The sequence below is a fragment of the Bombina bombina genome, chromosome 5, assembly GCF_027579735.1.
Source record: "Bombina bombina isolate aBomBom1 chromosome 5, aBomBom1.pri, whole genome shotgun sequence".
NCBI classification, from domain to species: domain Eukaryota; kingdom Metazoa; phylum Chordata; class Amphibia; order Anura; family Bombinatoridae; genus Bombina; species Bombina bombina.
This window is the reverse complement of record NC_069503.1, coordinates 570,017,652-570,030,979: the sequence shown is the minus strand read 5'-3', so window position 1 is coordinate 570,030,979 and position 13,328 is coordinate 570,017,652. Positions and strand designations below refer to the sequence as shown.

The 13,328-nt window shown below is 37.6% G+C and overlaps 1 protein-coding gene across 1 annotated transcript in view; it reads left to right on the top strand.

Moving 5' to 3' along the window:
* Positions 1 to 13,328, top strand: part of ADCY2 (adenylate cyclase 2) — a 1,612,539-nt gene that overhangs the window by 826,703 nt on the left and 772,508 nt on the right. The window lies entirely within an intron of this gene.

Below are 13,328 nucleotides of genomic sequence, written 5' to 3'. Positions count from 1 at the left end.
TTGAATCCAAAATTATTCATATACATTTCTATCATACATTTTAATAAACCAAAATATATATATATTTAAATTGCTTCATTTTGTTTTGTGTTACCTTTTTACTTTGCATTATATCTATCTGTCTGTCTATCTTTTTATTTTTAGATGTATACAATTTTTTTTTTTTTCCAACAACTTTATTGAAAATAAAGAAGTAAGATACAAGAAATGGGAGACGCAGCTCCTCCAGTGTACATGTTCAACAGCTGTCATGTATTTTCATAATTTTGTATAAGCGAACAAAAACTTCTGGTCATATGAATTTATAAAATGAGTTTAAAGGGGAAAGGAAAAAGGAATAAAGGGATTTTCAAAGAAAGAAAAAGGAAGAGATAATGATGGACGAGTCCCGTCCCGCCCGCCCGCAACCAGTTGGGGGCATATTTATAGGATTACTTTGTGTGTATGTAAGTTTCCCAGATTTGGGATATTTCTGCGTAAGTTTCCATTTTTGCATTTTTGAGGTAATAATATTCTTCAAGCTCTAAAAGGTCTGTAACTTTTTCAACCCACTTACCCAATGAAGGGCCTTTATTACTTTTCCAATTTTTGGCTATTAGTTGTTTTGCTCCGTTTGTCATTATCGTAAATAATCTTAAATAAGGTTTATGTTTAATGTTTGGGGGTTTATTTAAGAGCCATATCATGGGGTCCAGAGGGAGCACAATCTCCAGAATAGTTTCTATTTCTTTAATTACGTGTCGCCAGAAATTTTGAATGTCATTACACCACCACCACATATGTGCATCATTACTATTTACGTGTCCGCATCTCCAACACGTGTTTGGATGGGAGCGAAATAACCTGTGTAACTTCTTTGGGGTAAAATACCATCTATGTAGTAGTTTGAAATTGAGTTCTAGGATAGAGGATGAAACAGAGGATTTTCTAGTGGCTTGTAGAATGGAGTGGCTCGTTTGGGGTGACATGATAATACCTAGGTCTGTTTCCCACTTTTCTAAAAATGGGGATATATACCCCGGAGGTTTCTGGGATAATAGTTTATAAATCATGGATAGTGTATGTCTGAGTGGTGGTGTTTGTATGCATAAGGATTATCAGATTTCTAGTCTGCATCATTACTTATATTACCTTTTTATAACTTGTTACTTCCTAATTTGCTCCCCATAGCTACAATAAAACAGCACATGCATACATTTTCATGAAGCATTCTCTGAAGGTTTATTGCCCAGAGCACAATACAAATCCCTAACCAGGAACAAAGAGCACTCTATTTAGGGTACAGTAGGTAATAGGTTAAAGGGGAATTCATTATTGGGACTAAAATAGTTTCAAGGATACATCCAATTTTCTTCCCTTAGTTTCCAGAAAATTCAGCAGAACTTTTAGAAAAAAAAAAAGATTTAACAGGCTGGAACATTTTTGTTCATGCCCTTTATTCTGGAATTAATTAAAAAATTAAGCCTGACATGGTGTTTTAGTCATTCCTAATTACAATTCGGCTGCCTTTGCTATTAGATCCTCTGCTGGCCTTTGTAATTTCCATTACACATATTCTTAACAATCTCCAGCGAAAATAGTCACATCAAATTATTTGTCTACTATTTGGTGTACTATAAAAGTGCTGATGTACAGTCAAGCAGAACTATATTCCTAAGAGAGAGTGCATACAAACTGTGCCTTAAATTGGAACATGCGCTATGCAGAAAATGCATAAATATTTTCAAAGTCTTTAAAGAGACATGTAACCCAAAATATTTATTTAATGGTTCAGAAAGAGCGTGCAATTTTAAACAACTTCCCAATTTACTTCTATAATCTAATTTGCTTCATTGTTTAGGTATCCTTTGCTGAAGAAATCACAATTGACATTGGTGAACCAATAACACAAGGCATCTATGTTCAGTCACCAATCAGCAGCTACTGAGCATAATAAATATGCTTTTAAACAAAAGATATAAAAAGCATGAAGCAAATTAGATAATAGAAGTACATTGGAAAATTGTTTAAAATCGCATGCTCTTTCTGAATCATGAAAGAAAAAAATTGTGTTTCATGTCTCTTTAAGAAGTGTTGCAATGCTTATGGTGTTTTCAAATGTTTTATACATTATATTGATACTAGTTGTATATATGATATTTGTAATATCAAAAAACACTTTATAATAGGTGGCATCAGGTGATTTCTTATTGGGTAATTTGTGTACAATTTAGGTTAAATGCAAACTGAAGTGGACTAATGTTGAAACATAGGGATTTCTATGTAAGGTCATTGGGGGAAATTTAATAAGCAGCGGCTGCTGCTTTCTCCACTGCTCTTTAACTTGTCTGCCACCCTTTAGGTGGTGGACTGCAATCATCCCTATCCGATACGATCGGGATTATTGACACCCTCCTGCTAGTGGCCAATTGGCCTGCAAATGTGCAATGGGCGACATTACAGAAGCATTTCATAACAAATGCTTGTGCAGTGTTAAATGCTGACAGCGTATGCTGTGGGCATTTAGCAATGTTGGGCAAACATGATTTGCTACAAAGAATTATGTTTGCTCGACATTTATTAAATTGATCCCATTAGGTCAGAGCAGGATGAACTTGTGTTACAAGGGAATCTGCAGAAATCAGAAGTATGGGCAGGTAAATGGAAAATTAGATTTAATACAGGAAAATACAAGGTTCTACATTTTGGAAGTAAAAATAAGCAGGCAATGTATTATTTAAATGGGACAAGACTTAGTCAAACAAAGATGGAAAGAGATTTGGGTGTAGTAATAGACAACAAGCTAAAGATCCATAATGTAGGGCAGCGGCTTCTAAGGTTAATAACATACTAGCATGTATTAAAAGAGGCATTGATTCAATGAAGGAAAGCATAATTCTGTCACTGTATAAATCCCTGGTAAGACCTCACCTTTAGTATGGAGTGTACTTCTGGGAACCAATCTAAAAAAAAGACATTGCAGACCTAAAAAAATTTCAGAGAAGTGCCAGAAAGCTAATAAGGGGAATGAAGAATTTAAGATATGAGGAGAGGTTAGCAAACTGGGTCTGTTTCCTTTAGAAAAAAAGGCACTTGAGAGGTGACCTGATTACTTTATATAAATATATTCAAGGCCTATATAAAGAAAAGGTAGAAGCTCTGTTTATTTCAAGAAAATTGTTTGTGACAAAAGGTCACAAATTAAGGCTGGGGGAAAGATTTATTCTACTGCAACGGAAATTATTTTTCACAGTAAGAGCAGAAAAATTGTGGAATTCATGAACAAAGAAGGTAGTGAATGCCAATACCTTAGATACATCTGAAAATTGTTTGGATGCATTTCTGGCTAGAAACAGAATTAAGGGATATGATTGCTTGTGTTTAATGGGTCACCTTTTTATGGGATTAATTTAATCTTGGAGATTTTTTGTAAGTATATTAGATTTGTATAGGTTGAACCCGATGGACTTCTGTCTTTTTTCAACCTCATCTACTATGTTACTATGTTATGTTACCTGGTATATACATATTGCAAATAATAGTTTAATGTACTGTACACCCATTTTAACATTTCTCAACTACCTGCAACAGATCATATATTAAGAATGTATATTCTTAAGTCAATCAAAATTATGAGAGAGAGAAAGAAAAGGAGAGAAAGAGATAATTAATTTCAGAATTGTTTAAAGATGAAAGAAAAATTGTTTTTTTTTTTAAACAAATATATAGAAAGAGATGATTATATATAGGAATATATATATACAGATATAAATAGAAATATCTATTTATAAATACATAGAACATTTCCTGCTATGTACAGAACATAGGAATGGGAAATATTTACAATAAATACATAGTTAAACATTTTACTAAATTTGAACATTGCAAATATGTTTTTACATGTTTTCACCTACTTAACGGGAAAAGACTGCAATGCACACACACACACACACACACACACACACACACACACACACATATATATATATATATATATATATATATATATATAAAAATGTCTGTTAATACAAATATACATATATAAATACATTAATACATACTATAGGTACACATATATAGACATATATATATATATATATATATATATATATATATACATATACATCTTTAGCAATGTATGTGTATGTATCGATATGTTAAAGCCCTTTGCCTGCTTTTTTTTTTTCTAACACTCTCTAGCATAAATCGCTCAACTTGTAAAATTAAAAAGGAGTGCAAACAATCGTGAGGGCCCTCAGAAATTAATTTGCCCTCCACTTTTAATCTAGTCCTAAATAAATGCTAGAAAGAATGATCTATTTAAAGAAAAGATTAGTCTGAGAATAACAATAAGATGTATTTTTTTGAAGTTCCATTAGCTGTTTAAATATTGACAAAATAAGTGTTAATTTTTAGTTCTATAAAACAATGTGCGCTGCCATGTTGTAACTTAGGTTACCTTCTCTGCTGTGGCCAATTAGGGACAGTTATAAATACAGTAGGTCACTAGAGTGTGCAGCCAATGACTGTGTGGAATCTAATAGTGTTCTGTGCTTTCATTTATAACAAGAGATGAAAAGCTCACAATTTCAGAATAGAATTACAGGAAAAGGGAACACAATAAATAATAAAAGTATATTGCAGACTTATTTTTATATATACTATTTATAATTGTATATTACCATCTCAATGTGTTTAATGCTCCTGTTAGAAAGTATATATCACGTTAGCATGTTTAACCACCTTATTTGTTTCTATGGTCTGACATTTAAAAATAAGAGTTGTACCTAAAGATATGTCTAATATGATGCCGACTATGCATTTTATGTTTTTTAAACTATGTGACATTGTTGGAGTACTATTTAAAGGGACATAATACTCATATGCTAAATCACTTGAAACTGATGCAGTATAACTGTAAAAAGTTGACAGGAAAATATCACCTGAGCATCTCTATGTAAAAAAGGAAGATATTTTACCTCACAATTTCCTCAGCTCAGCAGAGTAAGTTCTGTGTAAAAAGTTATACTTCACCTGCTCCCAGCTGCAGGTAAAAATAAAAAAAAATGAAGAAATGAACAGCAGCCAATCAACATCAGCAGTGCTGAGGTCATGAACTCTTACTATGATCTCATGAGATTTGACTTAACTCTCATGAGATTTCATAGTAAGCTTCCTTTACCTGATTGGTGAAATAATATGAGAGTTCACGAGGCTCATCCCCTAAGCTGTCCTAGGACAGACACACTAAAATGCTGCTTAGACATCCTTTACAATGGGTTGTGGCTACTGAGGAACTTTTGAGGTAAAATATCTTTCTTTTTACATAGAGATGTTCAGGTGATATTTTCTAGTCAGCTTTTTACAGCTATGTTGCATCACTTTCAAGTGTTTAAACATTTGGGTATTATGGCCCTTTAAGGTAAAGAAGAAAATAAGATCATTCATTGGATGAGAATCAAATAAGGTGGCTGTGCAATTTGTTGTGTATACCTTGGCCTCGCATAGGAAATATTCTAATTGCCCGTGTGAAGTATCTTGCCTTGTGTCCGCATCTTGAAGAACTGTGAATGGTTACAAAATAGATGTGGTTCCACTGATTTTCATTGGAAGTGACTTACAAATTCCATATTTTTCAAGTTGCTGTAGTTTTCCTTAAAGAGACAGTAGAGTCAAAATTAAACTTTTGTGATTCAAATAGAGCATGTAATATTAAACAACTTTTCAATTTACTTCTATTTTATCATTTGTTTTGTTGATTTTCTTTGTTGAAAAGTAAATCTAGTTATGCTTTGGATCAGCAATGCACTACTGGGAGCTAGCTGCTGAATAGAAGGTGCACATGTGTCTTGTTATTGGATACCCCAATGTGTTCAGCCAGCTCCTAGTAATGCATTGCTGTACCTTCAACAAAGGATGCCAAGAGAATGATAATAAAAGTACATTGAAAAGTTGTTTAAAACTGTATGCACAATTGGAATCATAAAACAGTGGGGGTTTTGTGTAAAATATCGGTTTTGGGAATGGATTTTATTGAATCTAAGCTATATTATAGGTTTTTTAACTTACTTTTAACTTACTTTTGTAAGAGGTCAGCAATATTTTTGTTGTTTATAAACATGTGAAGTGAAAATTCAGGAAAATTATAACATTAAAAAATGTATGTAAGGCCAAAATAAGTTTAAAAAAAAACAAAACAAAACATGTTAAACTAAATAAATCCAAAATCATGTGACAACCTGCTTGAAAAATGGTCTCCAATGAAACACTCCTGTCATATATTCTTATTGCAAAGTTTTATTAATGTTAAAGTAATACAAAGCAAGGAAAAACAAAAGATTTCTCCAACATTGGTGTGTCCGGTCCACGGCGTCATCCTTACTTGAGGGAATATCTCTTCCCCAACAGGAAATTGCAAAGAGTCCCAGCAAAGCTGGCCATATAGTCCCTCCTAGGCTCCGCCCACCCCAGTCATTCTCTTTGCCGTTGCACAGGCAACATCTCCACGGAGATGGTTAAGAGTTTGTGGTGTTTAAATGTAGTTTGTTTTTTTTTTAATTCTACTATCAAGAGTTTGTTATTTTAAAATAGTGCTGGTATGTACTATTTGCTCTGAAACAGAAAAGGATGAAGATTTCTGTTTGTGAGAGGAAGATGATTTTAGCAGACAGTAACTAAAATCGATTGCTATTTCCACATAGGACTGTTGAGATGAAGTAACTTCAGTTAGGGGAAACAGTTAGCAGACTTTTCTGCTTAAGGTATGACTAGCCATATTTCTAACAAGACTGTGTAATGCTGGAAGGCTGTCATTTCCCCTCATGGGGACCGGTAAGCCATTTTCTTAGTCTCAAACAGAATAAAGGGCTTAATATGGGCTATACTGGTAGACACTTTTATGGGCTAAATCGATTGCTTTATTTGGACATTTTATACATGTTTATGCTGATAATTCACACTTATAAACTTGGGAAACATTTTTTTAACGTCAGGCACTATGTTAGTCAGTCAGGGAGGGCCTTCCCAGTTGTAGGCTGAGCCTCATTTTCGCGCCATTACTGCGCAGTTGTTTTTGAGAGCAAGACATGCAGATGCATGTGTGAGGACCTGAAAGTAGTTGGAAAAGTTTCTAGAAGGCGTCATTTGGTATCGTATTCCCCTCTGGGCTTGGTTAGGTCACAGCAAAGGCTGTAGCTGGGACTGTATAGGGGTTAAATTTGTTAACGGCTCCGGTTCCGTTATTTTAAGGGTTAAAGCTCTGAAAATTGGTGTGCAATACTTTTAATGCTTTAAGACACTGTGGTGAAATTTTGGTAAATTTTGAACAATTCCTTCATATTTTTTCACATATTCAGTAATAAAGTGTGTTCTGTTTAAAATTTAAAGAGACAGTAGCGGTTTTGATTTAAAACGGTTTTTGTGCTTTATTGACAAGTTTAAGCCTGTTTAACATGTCTGTGCCTTCGGATAAGCTATGTTCTATATGTATGAAAGCCAATGTGTCTCCCCATTCAAAATTGTGTGATAATTGTGCCATAGCTTCCAAACAAAGTAAGGACAGTACTGCCACAGATAATGAAATTGCCCAAGATGATTCCTCAGATGAGGGGAGTAGACATGATACTACATCATCTCCTACTGTGTCTACACCAGTTTTGCCCACGCAGGAGGCCCCTAGTACTTCTAGCGCGCCAATGCTTATTACCATGCAACAATTGACGGCTGTAATGGATGACTCCATAGCAAATATTTTATCCAAAATGCCTGCATATCAGAGAAAGCGCAATTGCTCTGTTTTAAACACTGAAGAGCAGGAGGGCGCCGATGATAATTGTTCTGTCATACCCTCACACCAATCTGAAGTGGCCATGAGGGAGGTTTTGTCAGATGGGGAAATTTCAGATTCAGGAAAAATTTCTCAACAAGCTGAACCTGATGTTGTGACATTTAAATTTAAATTAGAACATCTCTGCGCACTGCTTAAGGAGGTGTTATCTACTCTGGATGATTGTGACAACTTGGTCATTCCAGAGAAATTATGCAAGATGGACAAGTTTCTAGAGGTTCCGGTGCACCCCAACGCTTTTCCTATACCCAAGCGGGTGGCGGACATAGTGAATAAGGAGTGGGAGAAGCCCGGCATACCTTTTGTTCCCCCCCCCCTATATTTAAGAAATTATTTCCTATGGTCGACCCCAGAAAGGACTTATGGCAGACAGTCCCTAAGGTCGAGGGGGCAGTTTCTACTCTAAACAAGCGCACTACTATTCCTATCGAGGATAGTTGTGCTTTCAAAGATCCTATGGATAAAAAATTGGAAGGTTTGCTTAAAAAGATTTTTGTACAGCAAGGTTACCTTCTACAACCCATTTCGTGCATTGTTCCTGTCACTAGAGCAGCGTGGTTCTGGTTCGAGGAACTAGAAAAGTCGCTCAGTAGAGAGACTCCATATGAGGAGGTTATGGACAGAGTTCACGCACTTAAGTTGGCTAACTCTTTTATTTTCGATGCCGCTTTGCAATTAGCTAGATTAGCGGCGAGAAATTCAGGGTTTGCAATTGTGGCGCGCAGAGCGCTTTGGCTAAAGTCTTGGTCAGCGGATGTATCATCCAAGACAAAATTGCTTAACATCCCTTTCAAAGGTAAAACTCTCTTTGGGCCAGAATTGAAAGAGATTATCTCAGACATCACTGGGGGAAAGGGCCACGCCCTCCCACAAGATAGGCCTTTCAAGGCCAAGAATAAGTCTAATTTTCGTTCCTTTCGCAATTTCAGGAACGGACCGGCCTCTAATTCTGCATCCTCTAAGCAAGAGGGTAATGCCTCACAGCCCAAACCAGCCTGGAAACCTATACAAGGCTGGAACAAGGGTAAGCAGGCCAAGAAGCCTGCTGCTGCTAACAAAACAGCATGAAGGAGTAGCCCCCGATCCGGGACTGGATCTAGTAGGGGGCAGACTCTCTCTCTTTGCTCAGGCTTGGGCAAGAGATGTTCAGGATCCCTGGGCACTAGAAATAGTTTCTCAGGGTTATCTTCTGGAATTCAGGGAACTACCCCCAAGGGGAAGGTTCCACATGTCTCACTTATCCTCAAACCAAATAAAGAGACAGGCGTTCTTACATTGTGTAGAAGACCTGTTAAAGATGGGAGTGATACACCCTGTTCCAATAAAGGAACAAGGAATGGGATTTTATTCAAATCTGTTTGTAGTTCCCAAAAAAGAGGGAACTTTCAGACCAATTTTGGATTTGAAGATCCTAAACAAATTTATGACTACCGTGGATCTAAAGGATGCGTACCTACATATTCCTATCCACAAAGAACATAATCAGTTCCTAAGGTTCGCCTTTCTGGACAAACACTACCAGTTTGTGGCCCTCCCATTCGGGTTAGCCACTGCTCCAAGGATTTTCACAAAGGTACTCGGGTCCCTTCTAGCGGTTCTAAGACCGAGGGGCATTGCAGTAGTACCATGCTTGGACGACATTCTAATACAAGCATCGTCCCTTTCAAATGCAAAGGCTCATACAGACATCGTTCTGGCCTTTCTCAGATCTCACGGATGGAAGGTGAACATAGAAAAAAGTTCTCTGTCTCCGTCAATAAGAGTTCCCTTCTTGGGAACAATAATAGATTCCTTAGAAATTAGGATTTTTCTGACAGATGTCAGAAAGTCAAAACTTCTAAGCGCTTGTCAAGTTCTTCACTCTGTTCCACGTCCTTCCATAGCTCAGTGCATGGAAGTAGTAGGGTTGATGGTTGCAGCAATGGACATAGTTCCTTTTGCACGAATTCATCTAAGACCATTACAACTGTGCATGCTCAAACAGTGGAATGGGGACTATACAGACTTGTCTCCAGTGATTCATGTAGATCAGAAGACCAGAGATTCACTCCGTTGGTGGCTGACCCTGGACCATCTATCCCAGGGAATGAGCTTCCGCAGACCAGAGTGGGTCATTGTCACGACCGACGCCAGTCTAGTGGGCTGGGGCGCGGTCTGGGAATCCCTGAAAGCTCAGGGACTATGGTCTCGGGAAGAGTCTTTTCTCCCGATAAACATTCTGGAACTGAGAGCGATATTCAATGCTCTCAGGGCTTGGCCTCAGCTTGCAAAGGCCAGATTCATAAGATTCCAATCAGACAACATGACGACTGTTGCGTATATCAATCATCAGGGGGGAACAAGGAGTTCCCTGGCGATGAAAGAAGTGACCAAAATAATACAATGGGCGGAGGATCACTCCTGCCATCTATCTGCGATCCACATCCCAGGTGTAGAAAACTGGGAAGCGGATTATCTGAGTCGTCAGACATTCCATCCGGGGGAGTGGGAACTCCACCCGGAGATCTTTGCCCAGTTGACTCAATTATGGGGCATTCCAGACATGGATCTGATGGCGTCTCGTCAGAACTTCAAGGTTCCTTGCTACGGGTCCAGATCCAGGGATCCCAAGGCGACTCTAGTAGATGCACTAGTAGCACCTTGGACCTTCAACCTAGCTTATGTGTTTCCACCGTTTCCTCTCATTCCCAGGCTGATAGCCAGGATCAAACAGGAGAGCGCCTCGGTGATCTTGATAGCTCCTGCGTGGCCACACAGGACTTGGTATGCAGACCTGGTGAATATGTCATCGGTTCCACCATGGAAGCTACCTTTGAGACAGGACCTTCTTGTTCAGGGTCCATTCGAACATCCGAATCTGGTCTCCCTCCAGCTGACGGCTTGGAGATTGAACGCTTGATTCTATCAAAGCGTGGGTTTTCAGATTCTGTGATAGATACTCTGGTTCAGGCCAGAAAACCGGTAACTAGAAAGATTTACCATCAAATATTGAAAAAATATATCTGTTGGTGTGAATCCAAGGGATTCCCATGGAATAAGATAAAAATTACTAAGATTCTTTCCTTTCTGCAAGAAGGTTTGGAGAAAGGATTATCTGCAAGTTCTCTAAAGGGACAGATTTCTGCTTTATCTTTCTTACTACACAAACGACTGGCAGCTGTGCCAGATGTTCAAGCATTTGTTCAGGCTCTGGTTAGGATCAAGCCTGTTTACAGACCTTTGACTCCTCCCTGGAGTCTAAATCTAGTTCTTTCAGTTCTTCAAGGGGTTCCGTTTGAACCTCTACATTCCATAGATATTAAGTTATTATCTTGGAAAGTTTTGTTTTTGGTTGCTATTTCTTCTGCTAGAAGAGTTTCAGAGTTATCTGCTCTGCAGTGTTCTCCGCCCTATCTGGTGTTCCATGCAGATAAGGTGGTTTTGCGTACTAAGCCTGGTTTTCTTCCAAAGGTTGTTTCTAACAAAAATATTAACCAGGAGATAGTTGTACCTTCTTTGTGTCCGAATCCAGTTTCAAAGAAGGAACGTTTGTTACACAATTTGGACGTAGTCCGTGCTCTAAAATTCTATTTAGAGGCTACAAAGGATTTCAGACAAACATCTTCTCTGTTTGTCGTCTATTCTGGTAAAAGGAGAGGTCAAAAAGCGACTTCTACCTCTCTTTCCTTTTGGCTTAAAAGCATCATCCGATTAGCTTATGAGACTGCCGGACGGCAGCCTCCTGAAAGAATCACAGCTCACTCCACTAGGGCTGTGGCTTCCACATGGGCCTTCAAGAACGAGGCTTCTGTTGATCAGATATGTAAGGCAGCGACTTGGTCTTCACTGCACACTTTTGCCAAATTTTACAAATTTGATACTTTTGCTTCTTCAGAGGCTATTTTTGGGAGAAAGGTTTTGCAAGCCGTGGTGCCTTCCGTTTAGGTAACCTGATTTGCTCCCTCCCTTCATCCGTGTTCTAAAGCTTTGGTATTGGTTCCCACAAGTAAGGATGACGCCGTGGACCGGACACACCAATGTTGGAGAAAACAGAATTTATGCTTACCTGATAAATTACTTTCTCCAACGGTGTGTCCGGTCCACGGCCCGCCCTGGTTTTTTAATCAGGTCTGATGAATTATTTTCTCTAACTACAGTCACCACGGTACCATATGGTTTCTCCTATATTTTTCCTCCTGTCTGTCGGTCGAATGACTAGGAGGGACTATATGGCCAGCTTTGCTGGGACTCTTTGCCATTTCCTGTTGGGGAAGAGATATTCCCTCAAGTAAGGATGACGCCATGGACCGGACACACCGTTGGAGAAAGTAATTTATCAGGTAAGCATAAATTCTGTTTTTAACTAGATTTCTAAATCTCTTTTTTTTGTATTTGATTATATTGGCTTTTAATTTGAAAACCCTGCAAAAAAAAAGCTGTTCAATACATTTTATGTCTCTCTGCTCCACTGAAATAGACCAAAAACTTTGTTAAAGAGATTGAACTGCCATATGGGGCATTTTGCAATATATTTCTATTAGCAATAATGCTTCTAGTTAAAGGCATACACACATATGCTGTGAACGCACCAGCATTCAAACATCACATCTTATCATAGAGTCACGGCTTGAATAGCACAAAATTAAAGGGACAGTCTACCATAGAATTGTTATTGTTTTAAAAAATAGATAATCCCTTTATTACCCATTCCCCAGTTTTGCATAACCAACACAGTTATATTAATGTACTTTTTACCTCTGTGATTACCTTGTATCTAGGAACCTTCTTCCAGCCCCCTGATCACATGACTGTGACTGTTTATTATCTATTGTATTAAATTTAGCATTGTATTGTGCTAGATCTTAAATAACCCCCTGTGCATGAACACAGTGTTATCTATATAGCCCACGTGTACTTTCTGTCTCTTTGTGTTGAAAAGAGATTTAAAAAGCATGTGATAAGAGGCAGCCCTCAAAGGTTTAGAAATTAGCATATGAGCCTACCTATGTTTACTTTAAACTAAGAATACCAAGAGAAAAAAAACAAATTTGATGATAAAATTAAATTGGAAAGTTGATTAAAATTAAAAGTCCTATCTGAATAATTAAAGTTTCATTTATACTAGACTGTCCCTTTAAGCCTGCATTGGTGCAATATACACCACCACCCACAATGTGGGGAGGAATGGTGTTTGAATTCTGACCCTTTAGTCACATGTAGCATATGTGCGTATGCTGCTGAAACAGTAATAACTTTTAATAGAAAATATAAACAGAAGAGGCACCTAATAGCTTACAGTGATCATTTTTCACTGATACAATAGGTTGAAGTGGAGCTGCCTTATAATAGGGAAAATTGTTATTTGAACTACTGTATATATTTTGATACCACTCATATTGTCGGCCCCTTTGGGACAACACTTGAATTTTGCACTCGGTTGTGATATATATGTTTAGGACTTCTAAATTATTTTGGCTTTTTAAAAACTGTTGTTATGTTTTAGATGGTGATATAGATCATCAGA